The sequence below is a fragment of the Theropithecus gelada genome, chromosome 11 (genome assembly GCF_003255815.1).
Source record: "Theropithecus gelada isolate Dixy chromosome 11, Tgel_1.0, whole genome shotgun sequence".
In the NCBI taxonomy this organism is placed as follows: domain Eukaryota; kingdom Metazoa; phylum Chordata; class Mammalia; order Primates; family Cercopithecidae; genus Theropithecus; species Theropithecus gelada.
This window is the reverse complement of record NC_037679.1, coordinates 55,609,593-55,619,945: the sequence shown is the minus strand read 5'-3', so window position 1 is coordinate 55,619,945 and position 10,353 is coordinate 55,609,593. Positions and strand designations below refer to the sequence as shown.

Genomic DNA, 10,353 nt, shown 5'->3' with positions numbered 1-10,353 from the left:
CACTGGGAGGTTTGAACTTCAACATGTGAATTTTGGGGGTATACAGATCTTCAGTCCATAACATAAACTTTGTGAAAGAAATTAACGTTAATTAATTACCTCTGCTAGGCACTATGCTAGGTATTATTTTGTGAAATCCTCACAATAAGTGCTTCATATAGGTATTCTGCCGGTTTCCAAACGAAGAGACAAAGACCTTAGGATAAGTCATTGTTTCCAGGGACCGACCTCTATGGTGACATTGACATTCCAGTTTAGGCATTCAGACCACTACTCTACACTGTCTCCATGAGGATGAGATGTTAAAAAGTCAATGTTACTGTCTGCACTTTATAAACAGGGAGTGAGAAATTAGAAAAGCTCATCAAAATAAGATTTAAAGTACATTGAACTGGTTTTACTACATTAAAAGATTGCAGTATATAAAATATGTAAGGTAGGACATGCTGCTCAAAATGAATTAAAAATCAAGATGCTAAAAAGATTTAAAACATTTATATGGGCCAGGCGTGGTAGCTCACTCCTGTAATCCCAGCAGTTTGAGAGGCCAAGGCGGGTGGATCACAAGGTAAAGAGTTCCAGACCAGCCCGGCCAACATGTTGAAACCCTGTCTCTACTAAGAATACAAAACTTAGCTGCGCGTGGTGGTACATGCCTGTAATCCTAGCTGCTTGGGAGGGTGAGGCAGGAGAATCGCTAGAACCTGGGAGGCGGAGGTTGCAGTGAGCCAAGATCGCACCATTGCACTCCAACCTGGCGACAGAGCAAGACTGTCTCGGGGGGAAATAAAATTATAGATTTTTTGAATAAATAATAAATAAAAATAAAATAATAAATAAATAAATATTCTTTGTCTACCCTTTTTTTTTTTTTTTTTCCCCCGAGACGTAGTCTCAGTTGGCCCAGGCTGGAGGGGAAAGGTGCAGTTGCGTGATCTCAAGCTATTCTCGGGTCGGGTCTCAGCTTCTGGAGTAGCTGGGACCACAGGTGGTGTGAGCCACCACGTCCAGCTAATTTTTGTATTTTTAGTAGAGATGGGTTTTCACCACGTTGACCAGGCTGGTCTCGAACCCCTGACCTCAGGTGATCCACGCACCTCAGTCTCCCAAGGTGCTGGGATTATAGGTGTAGGATACCGTGCCCGTGCTTGTCTACCTTTTAATAGCACAATTTTGTTTCTTTTTATGCATTTGTTAGTGTAAGTATGTTCAAGAGTACTCAAAACTTTGTGTACATGTTTGTAAACAAGGGAAAAGTACCCAAAGATAATTTCTCTTTCATTGTATTCTAGTTTCGTTACTAACTTTGGCCTTCTCAAGTCATATTTAATCCTACTATTCTTATATTTGGTGGGTAATGTTTATTATTAATATGTGTTAATATTCAATAATGTAAACAGAGTTGGTAAAAGTTGATATTAATACTTGTGAGAATTTTTTTTTTTTTTTTTTTTTTGGAGACAGAGTCTCACTGTATTGCCCAGGCTGGAGTGCAGTGGCGCAATCTCGGCTCACTGCAACCTCTGCCTCCTGGGTTCAAGCTATTCTCCTGCCTCAGCCTCCTGAGTGGCTGAGATTATAGGCATGCACCACCACCCCCAGCTAATTTTTGTTTTTAGTAGAGACGTGGTTTCCCCATGTTGGTCAGGCTGGTCTTGAACTCCTGACCTCATGATCTGCCTGCCTTGGCCTCCCAAAGTGCTGGAATTACAGGCGTGAACCACCGCGCCCAGTCTATACTTGCAAGAAATTATCACGTAACAGTATTGAAGCCCGTATCACTCCAAATTTAGACTCGCTCTTCTTTAAATTAGTTAATATGTATTTTTTAGTATTATTTAAAATAAGTATTTTTTGAAGTATAACAACTTTAGATTTTAGTATTTTGTATTATTGACTTGTAATGTTATTTCTGGTGGAAAAAGAAGCTTTTCATTGAGAGTGTGTGTGTGTGTGTTTGTGTTTGTTAAGATACAGGGTCTCACTCTGCCACCCAGGTTGATTGCAGGGGTGTGATCACTGCTTCCTGTAGCCTTGACCTCTGGGGCTCCAGTGGTCCTCCCACCTCAGCCTCCCGAGTAGCTGGGACTACAGGTTCAGCGCCACTAGTCCTGGCTAAATTTTCTATTTTTAGTAGAGATGGGGTTTTACCATGTTGCCCAAGCTGTTCTTGAACTCCTGGGCTCAAGCAATCCGCCTGCCTCAGCCTCCCAAAGTGCTGGCATTACAAGTGTGAGCCACTGTGCCCAGATTTTTCACTGATTCTGAAGTAAAATTGGATTCCTTAGTCAAACTTCAGCCCTTTGAGTCTGACCTATTAAATTAGTTTTTTTTTTTTTTTTTGGGGGGGGGGAACAGAGTCTCACTTGTTGCCCAGGCTGGAGTACAATGGTGCGATCTTGGCTCACTGCAACCTCCGCCTCCTGGATTCAAGAGATTCTGTCTGCCTCAGCCTCTCGAGTAACTGGAATTACAGGTGTCTGCCACTATGCCCTGCTAATTTTTGTAGTTTTTAGTAGAGATGGTGTTTTCACTGTCTTGGCCAGGCTGGTCTTGAACTCCTGACCTCGTGATCCATCCGCCTAGGCTTCCCAAAGTGCTGGGATTAAAGGTGTGAGCCACTGCGCCCGGCCTTAAATGAGTTTTAAGAAGTAGTCCTTTATGGCTCAATTTGAGTTAATTTAATTTTGCAATTCAGGTGTGTAGTTGGTAAGTATTTTTAAAGCATTTATTATGTCTTCAGTATTGTATTAGCCATTATCTGTGTTGTAACAATATAATTTAATGCGGCCATATTGTAACATAACATAACAGCAATGTTGGTTGTCTGAGTGTTCTGTCCACGGCCTTCTTTCCAGGTTTTTGTGTTTCTGGAAATCTCATCTATATTTAGGGCTTTGTTCTTATCACCCATATGCAATAATCTCCAACTCTTTATTTCTAATCTAGACCTTTTTTTCTGAGTTGCATTCTAGCTTCCTACTCGATATTGCCTTAGTGTGCTCACTTACCTAAGCTGAACTCAAATCCCCTACTTCTATTCCCACTCTCAGTGAATGGTACCACTGTCAGCCTAGTCACATAAGCCAGAAACTTTGGCAGCTTCTTTCTTATGCTTTTCTGTTATGCTCATTTCCCCTTAGTCCAGTTAGTCACACCAAGTCCTGTTAATTTTAATTCCTAAATATCTTTTAAATTTATTTTTTCCTGTGTCACTGTCTTACGTAAGGGTTTTGGAATGTCTTGTCTGATTTACTGGCTCCAGTTTTGTCCCATTTTAATCTAACCATATTCTTTCTTTATGTTTATATATGTATCTTATCATTTCATCCTTTTTTCCATGCTGCAATCCATTCAGCCATCCAGGTCTGAAGTACCTGCCTACTCTGTACTAGACACTATGGTAGGTGCTAGGATACAAAGATGAAGAAACTGGTATGTTAATATTACAATGCTATGACACTTGTAGAGAAATTCTCATTTTTGAGCCCAAACATTGCTTCCTCCAACGTGATCTTTGTTCCATTCTGACAGAGCTATGGTGGTTCTGCTATATAGTATTTGTATATACTGTAGTACTTAATATGTTATATTGTAACTTATTATTTTCAGGTCTCTCCCTCTTTTGGCTGGCTTTGTGCCCCAGAAAAGGCCGTGTTTTTTTCATTTCTGTATTTCTTCCCATATTATCATATTGTTAAATTGAATAAAGTGATGGAATTAGGAGAAACAACACCAAGGTGGTAAATTAAGGTCAGAGTAGGCTTAGAAGCAATCAAGAATACATTTTGATACAGTAGATAATAAAAAGCTTTTAGGTTTCGAATACTGGAACTATACAGTTTGGTGGTATTTGTGTGAGAGCAATCTAGAGCAGTTTGTAGGCCAACTTCTAGGGACAGAAACTTGGCATTATTGAGACTTTTTAATTGCATGTGAGCTGTACTAACTTGTTAGTGAAAATGGAGAGAAAAGGGGTGTGGCCTTCAAAGATTGTTGTCTTTTAGACAAAATGGAAATGTAAAATTATAATGTTAATATGTAAAGAAAATACTCATTTCTGAAGGTCTGAAAACATTAGTCAACATAGCAAGAGTAAAATTTGGTTTAACCGAAAAAAACTGGACGGCCGCGGTGGCTCACATCTGTAATCCCAGCACTTTGGGAGGTCAGGGTGGTCAGATCACTTGAGGTCAGGAGTTCAAGACCAGCCTGGGCAACATGGCGAAACCCCATCTCTACTAAAACTACAAAAATTAGCTGAGTGTGGTGGCGCATACCTGTAATCCCAGCTACTCAGGAGGCTGAGGCAGGAGAATTGCTTGAACCTGGGAGGCTGAAATTGCAGTGAGCCAAGATCTTGCCACTGCACTCCAGCCTGGTGACAGAGTGAGACTTCATCTCAAAACAAAAAAACAAAAAAACTTCTTCTATAGTAGGTGTGTTATAAGTAATAGATTTATTTTAAACGTTCGTTCGGGATTATGGCTTGGTAACATGTTGTTTGAAGTGTGACATTTCAAATGAATTTTCATAATTTGTGGGAGTCAGTGCCTTTTTAAATTCTTCAACTTTACATAGTCTTCTTAAAACACTTTTTATATTAAGCTTTTGAGATCATGGTTTATTAACCAACATTTTTCATTTTGGTAACCGTGGGGTGTTCTGTTTTGCAATAATTTTTGCCCATAAGTTGGTGAGCATGGATTTTTTTTTGTTGATCCCTCCCTTCTCCAGATATCATTTACATTTCCATTTTGCTCTGATCCTTTTTCTTCTAAGCTATAAAATGGTTGAAACATTTATTTCAGGTACAATTTTTTGGAAAAGATGTGCAACTTAGGTTTCTATTGTATAAAGTTTAGAATTGGTTATATATTTTCAATTTTCTTTTCATAAAGACTACTTCAGTAATAACTGATAATAACCATATTACTATAAGCTCATTACTTTAACTCCTGGCTGGGCAAGGTGGCTCATGCCTGTAATCCCAGCATTTAGGGAGGCAGACTGGGGAGGATCACTTGAGCCTAGGAGTTTGAGGCCAGCCTGGGCAACATAGGGAGACCCCATGCCTACAAAAATATTTAAAAAAATTAGTTGAGCATGATGGCACATGCCTGTAGTTCAGCTACCCAGGAGGCTGAGGCAGAAGGCTCTCTTGAGTCTGATAGGTCGAAGTTGCAGTGAGCTGCGATCATGCCACTGCACTGCAGACTGGGTGACAGAGTAAGAACCTGTCTCAAAACAAAACAAAACAAGAAAACCCTCAAAACAAAAAAAAAGCTCTTGAAGGTCAGTTTCTTCTTAAAGACGAGGAAGTAACAGAACCTACTTGATAGGGTTGTGGGAATTAAATGAAATAAAGCGTGTGATATAGTTTGGATGTCCCCTCCAAATGTCATGTTGAAAAGTAATCCCCATTGTTAGAAGTGGGACTTACGCAGGCTCAGTGGCTCATGTTGGTAATCCCAGCATTTTTGGAGGCCAAGATGGGTGGATCATCTGAGGTCAGAAGTTCGAGACCAGCTTGACCAACATGGTGAAACCCTGTCTCTACTAAAAATACAAAAATTAGTCGGGTGTGGTGGCATGCACCTGTAGTCCCAGCTACTAGGGAGACTGAGGCAAGAGGATCACTTGAACTTTGGAGGTGAAGGTTGCAGTGGCTCACGATTGTGCCTCTGCATTGCATCCTGGGCAACAGAGCGAGACTCTGTTGTTTGAGACTCTGTCTCAAAAAAAAAAAAAAAAAAAGTGGGGCCTGGTGGTGGGAGGTGTTTGGTTCATGGGGCAGATCCCTCATGAATGGCTTAGCACCATCCTCTTGGTGATGAGTGAGTTCATGTGAGATCCGGTTGTTTTAAAGTTTGTAGCTTCTTCTCTGCCCTCTCTTGTTCCTGCTCTCACCATGTGACATGCCTGCTCCCACTTGGTTTTGCACCATGAGTAAAAGCTTCCCGAGGCCTCCCCAGATGCCAAGCAGATGTTGGCATTATGCTCGTACAGCCTGCAGAACCATGAGGCAATTAAACCTCTTTTCTTTATAAATTACCCAGTCTCAGGGATTCCTTTATAGCAGTGTGAGAACAGCCCAACACAGCATGTAAAACATTGATTATTTTTGCTATGACTCTGTATAGGAACTATTGGTAGTGGTAATAAAATTGTTTAATCTATTGCTTCATGTTGAAGGAATGTCTAAATCAGTGATTCACAAGGACAGTTGAATCAGAATCATCTCTGGCTTTTTGAACTTTGCATATTTCCCAGGTTTTCTTACATGCCTCTACTCCCACCAGATTTGAGCGTAACTGTAGCAGTGGGTTTGCATTATTAATGGGTATGTGTTGCATCCTTCTTGTATGTTTGGGGGTGGAGGTGTCACATATAGACATACCAGTAGACTAAGATGTGCATTCTTGTTTCTAATCTAATGACCATTAGGAATAAATAGATCATAATCTTTTGTAAGCATATCTATAAGCTTTCCTTAGGGCCAACCAAATATTTCTTTGAACCATTTTCCCTGTTCTGTTTCACTTCTTTAGGCCTGTGCTTTATCATTTACTTGACATCTTAATAGTCTAGATAGTATTTGCTTTCCTTGTTAGTGACTCTTGTATGTGACTCTAGAGTTTTTCTTGTTTTTTTATGTACAGATGAGATGTCACTATGTTGCCCAGGCTGCAACTCCTGAGCTCAAGTAATCCTCCCACCTTGGCCTCCCAAACTGCTAGGATTACAGGCGTGAGCTACCACACCTGGCTGATTGTTTTTCTTTTTCTCTTTTATTATATTTTTTTTTTTTGGAGAAAAGGTCTTACTCTGTTGCCCAGGCTAGAGCACAGCGGTGCAGTCCCGGTTCATTGCAGCCTCAACCTACTGGACTCAAGCAATCCTCCCACCTCAGATTCCTGAGCAGCTGGGACCACAGGCGCACACCACCATGCCTGGCTAATTTTTTACTTTTTTTTTTTTTGTAGAGATAGGGTCTCACTGTGTTGCCCAGGCTAGTCTTGAACTACTTTACACAAGTGATTCTCGAGCCTCAGCCTCCCAAAGCACTGGGATTACAGGTGTGAGCCACCATGCCCCACCTCACATTTTTCTGAAATCCAAATAGAATAACTGGTTATAAAGCTTACCCATCAAAAGAAGAAACTGACTTTGCATTTTATTCTTTGTCATAAAATCTGCCTGGATGCTTAGTATTGTATTATTGTTTACTATTATATGTTATTCCAGAGTAATGGCTTTAACCTGAACTTCAGAATCATTCTTGTTGACTAAAAGAAGAAAAAATCTAAAGGCATGCTTGTGTGTATGTAATCTCAAACTCTGTTTCTGAATGAGAATCTCTGGGTTTGGGTTTTTAATGTTTCAGACAATTCTTGATGGGTCCTGGAGTTTTAGAAACACTGTTCTAGAGTTTAGCACAGTGTTAAGGGAAGGAATCACTCATACATTAAATTTAAAGTAGATTCATACTTCTAGTGGGTTGGTTGGTCCTTGGTTGCTGGATTCTGTGTGCTATTGGACCCAAAGAATGACGGCACTGCTAGGACGAAGCTCATGAGATTTTTGATGAAATGATTCATTAACCTGTAACCATTTAATTGAAAAGTGGAACACAGGTCCATGGAACAGTTACAGGTGTGGATGTCACCGTCAATACACATCTCGAAGCTGTGAAAATGACCCCGAAGACAGAAAACCTGTACAGTTGGAAACACAAATTTGAGGAAGTAACGTTAAATATTTTACTCTACCAGACAGTTTACCTCTGGATACACTACTTGTGGATGTTGAACCTAAGGTAAAACCTAAGAAAAGGGAAGGTGTTTGTTACAGGAAGAGGCCAGTGCAGAAGCAGAGGTAGAGGAAGAGCACATGGCCATGGCAGAGGAAGAGGGGGTCCTAGGTGATAAAGTCTCTTAAGATTACTGTTTCAAGGTAATATATGATTTGAGATATTTTCTGTACAGGTTTTCTTCGCTTATGTCAGTTTTTATTTAAATTTTTTTTCTATTAAAAAATTTACCGTTATGCAGTATGTCCATGTAATATGTCAGCTTTTTTGTTGTTGTTTTGTTTTTCATTTTGAGACAGGGCCTCTTTCTGTCTCCCAGGCTGGAGTGCAGTGGCACGATCTCAGCTCACTGCAGCCTCTGCCTCATGGACTCAAGATCCTCCCACTTCAGCCTCCTGAGTAGCTGGGACTACAGGTGCTGCCGCCATGCTTGGCTAATTTTTAAAAGATTTTTGTGGAGAATAGAGATGAGGTTTCACTATATTGTGCAGGCTGGTCTCAAACTTCTGGGCTCGAGTGATCCTCCCACCTTGGCCTCCCAAAGTGCCGAGATTGCAGGCATGTGGCACTGTGCGTGGCCGGTATGTCAGTTTTTAACAAAGAAATGTGTGGAAAAATTTTTGAAGTAAAGGCAAAGTGATTAAAACTTTCTGCCTGGGTGCGGTGGCTTGTGTCTGTAATCCAGCACTTTGGGAGGCTGAGGTGGGCAGATCAGCTGAGCCCAGGAGTTTAAGACTAGCCTGGGCAACATGGCAAAATGCCATCTCTTTAAAAAGTATTTTAAAAAATTGGCCAGGTGTGGTGGCACATGACTATAGTCCTGGCTACTCCTCTGGAAGGTAAAGGCTGCAGTGAGCTGTGATTGTGCCACTGCTCCCCAGCCAGGGCGACAGAGTTAGAGACCCCATCTCAAAACAAAACAAAAACCAAAAAACCTTCCCATCGTTCCATCTGATTTTTCTCCCTTTTTTTGTTCTACTTTGAGCCTTTTAGTTTTACCAGGGGTTGGCAGTTTTCTTAATTTTATGTATAATTGTCTTTTGTTTCAATTATTTTGTTTTTTCCTTTAGTGGATGTTTTTGTCTGACTCTTGTTTCTTATCGGTGATACTGTTTCCTATCTGTATGGTCTCAGTTATTAGTTTTAGAAAATTATTTTTAAAATGCAAGAATGTATAATCATATAAAAAATGTACAATGTACATTCTCTAGCACAGTGGTTATTATCTTCACATATTATCTTGGCTTTTCTCCAGTATGTTTTGTGTTTTTATTTAAGATCCTTTTTATGTTTTTTTTTTAAGGTACCAAATAATTTTGGCTGTTAGTGTTTACAGAAGAGGCTTAACCATTTCATATTGTTTGATAATTATTACTTTTCAGTTTTCATTATTTTGTTTTAAAAGTAATTTCAACTTTTATTTGTGATTCAGGGCATACAAGTGCAGGTTCGTTAGTATATTGCGTGATGCTGAGGTTTGGGGTATGGATGATCCTGTCACTCTGGTAGTGAGCATAGTATGTGATAAGTAGTTTTTCAGCCCATGTCCACATTTGCCAACCCCTTCTAGTCATCCCCAGTGTCTATTGTTACCATCTTTTTTTGTTCTTTGAGATGGAGTCTCACTCTGTCGCCTAGGCTGGAGTGCAGTGGCATTATCTTGGCCCACTGCAACCTCCACCTCCTGGGTTCAAGCAGCTCTCCTGCCTCGGCCTCCTGAGTAGCTGGGACTACAGGTACCCACCACCATGCCCAGCTAAGTTTTGTATTTTTAGTAGAGATGGGGTTTTGCCATGTTGGCCAGGCTGGTCTTGAATTCCTGACCTTATGATCCGCCCGCCTCGGCCTCCCAAAGTTCTGGCATTATAGGTGTGAGCCACCATGCCTGGCTTTTTTTTTTTTTTTTTTTTTTTTTTTTAATTCCTTGAGAAAGGGTCTTGCTCTCACTCAGGCTGGAAGGCAGCGGCATGATCATGGCTCACTGCAGCTTCGACCTTCTGGGCTCAAGTGATCTTCCCACCTCAGCCTCCCACGTAGCTGGGATCACGGGCACGTACCATCACACCTGGATAACAGTTTGATTTTTTATAGATACGGGGTCTGTGTTGCCCAGGTTGGTCTTGAACTCCTGGGCTCAAGCAGTCCTCTTGCCTCAGCCTCCCAAAGCGCTAGCATTACAGGCATTAGCCACCATGCTCAGCTGTTCCTGTCTTAGGTCCATGTGTGCTCAATGTTTAGCTCCCAAATATAAGTGAGAACATGCAGTATTGGGTTTTCTGTTCTTGCAGTAATTCACTGAGAATAATGGTCTCCAGCTGCATCCATGTTGCTGCAAAGAACAAGATCTCATTCTTTTTTTATAACTATATAGTACTCCATGGTGTATATGTACCATGTTTTCTTTATCCAATTCACCATCGGTGGGCACCTAGGTTGATTCCATGTCTTTGCTATTGTGAATAGTGCTGCCATAAACCTATGAATACATGAGTCTTTTTGATAAAATTATTTGTTTTCTTTTGGGTATATACCCAGTAATG

General features: G+C 40.7%; 1 pseudogene; it reads left to right on the top strand.

The window, feature by feature from the left end:
* Positions 1-3,423: 3,423 nt before the first annotated feature.
* On the top strand, positions 3,424-7,928 carry LOC112634951 (annotated as a pseudogene).
* The last annotated feature ends 2,425 nt before the right edge of the window (positions 7,929-10,353 follow it).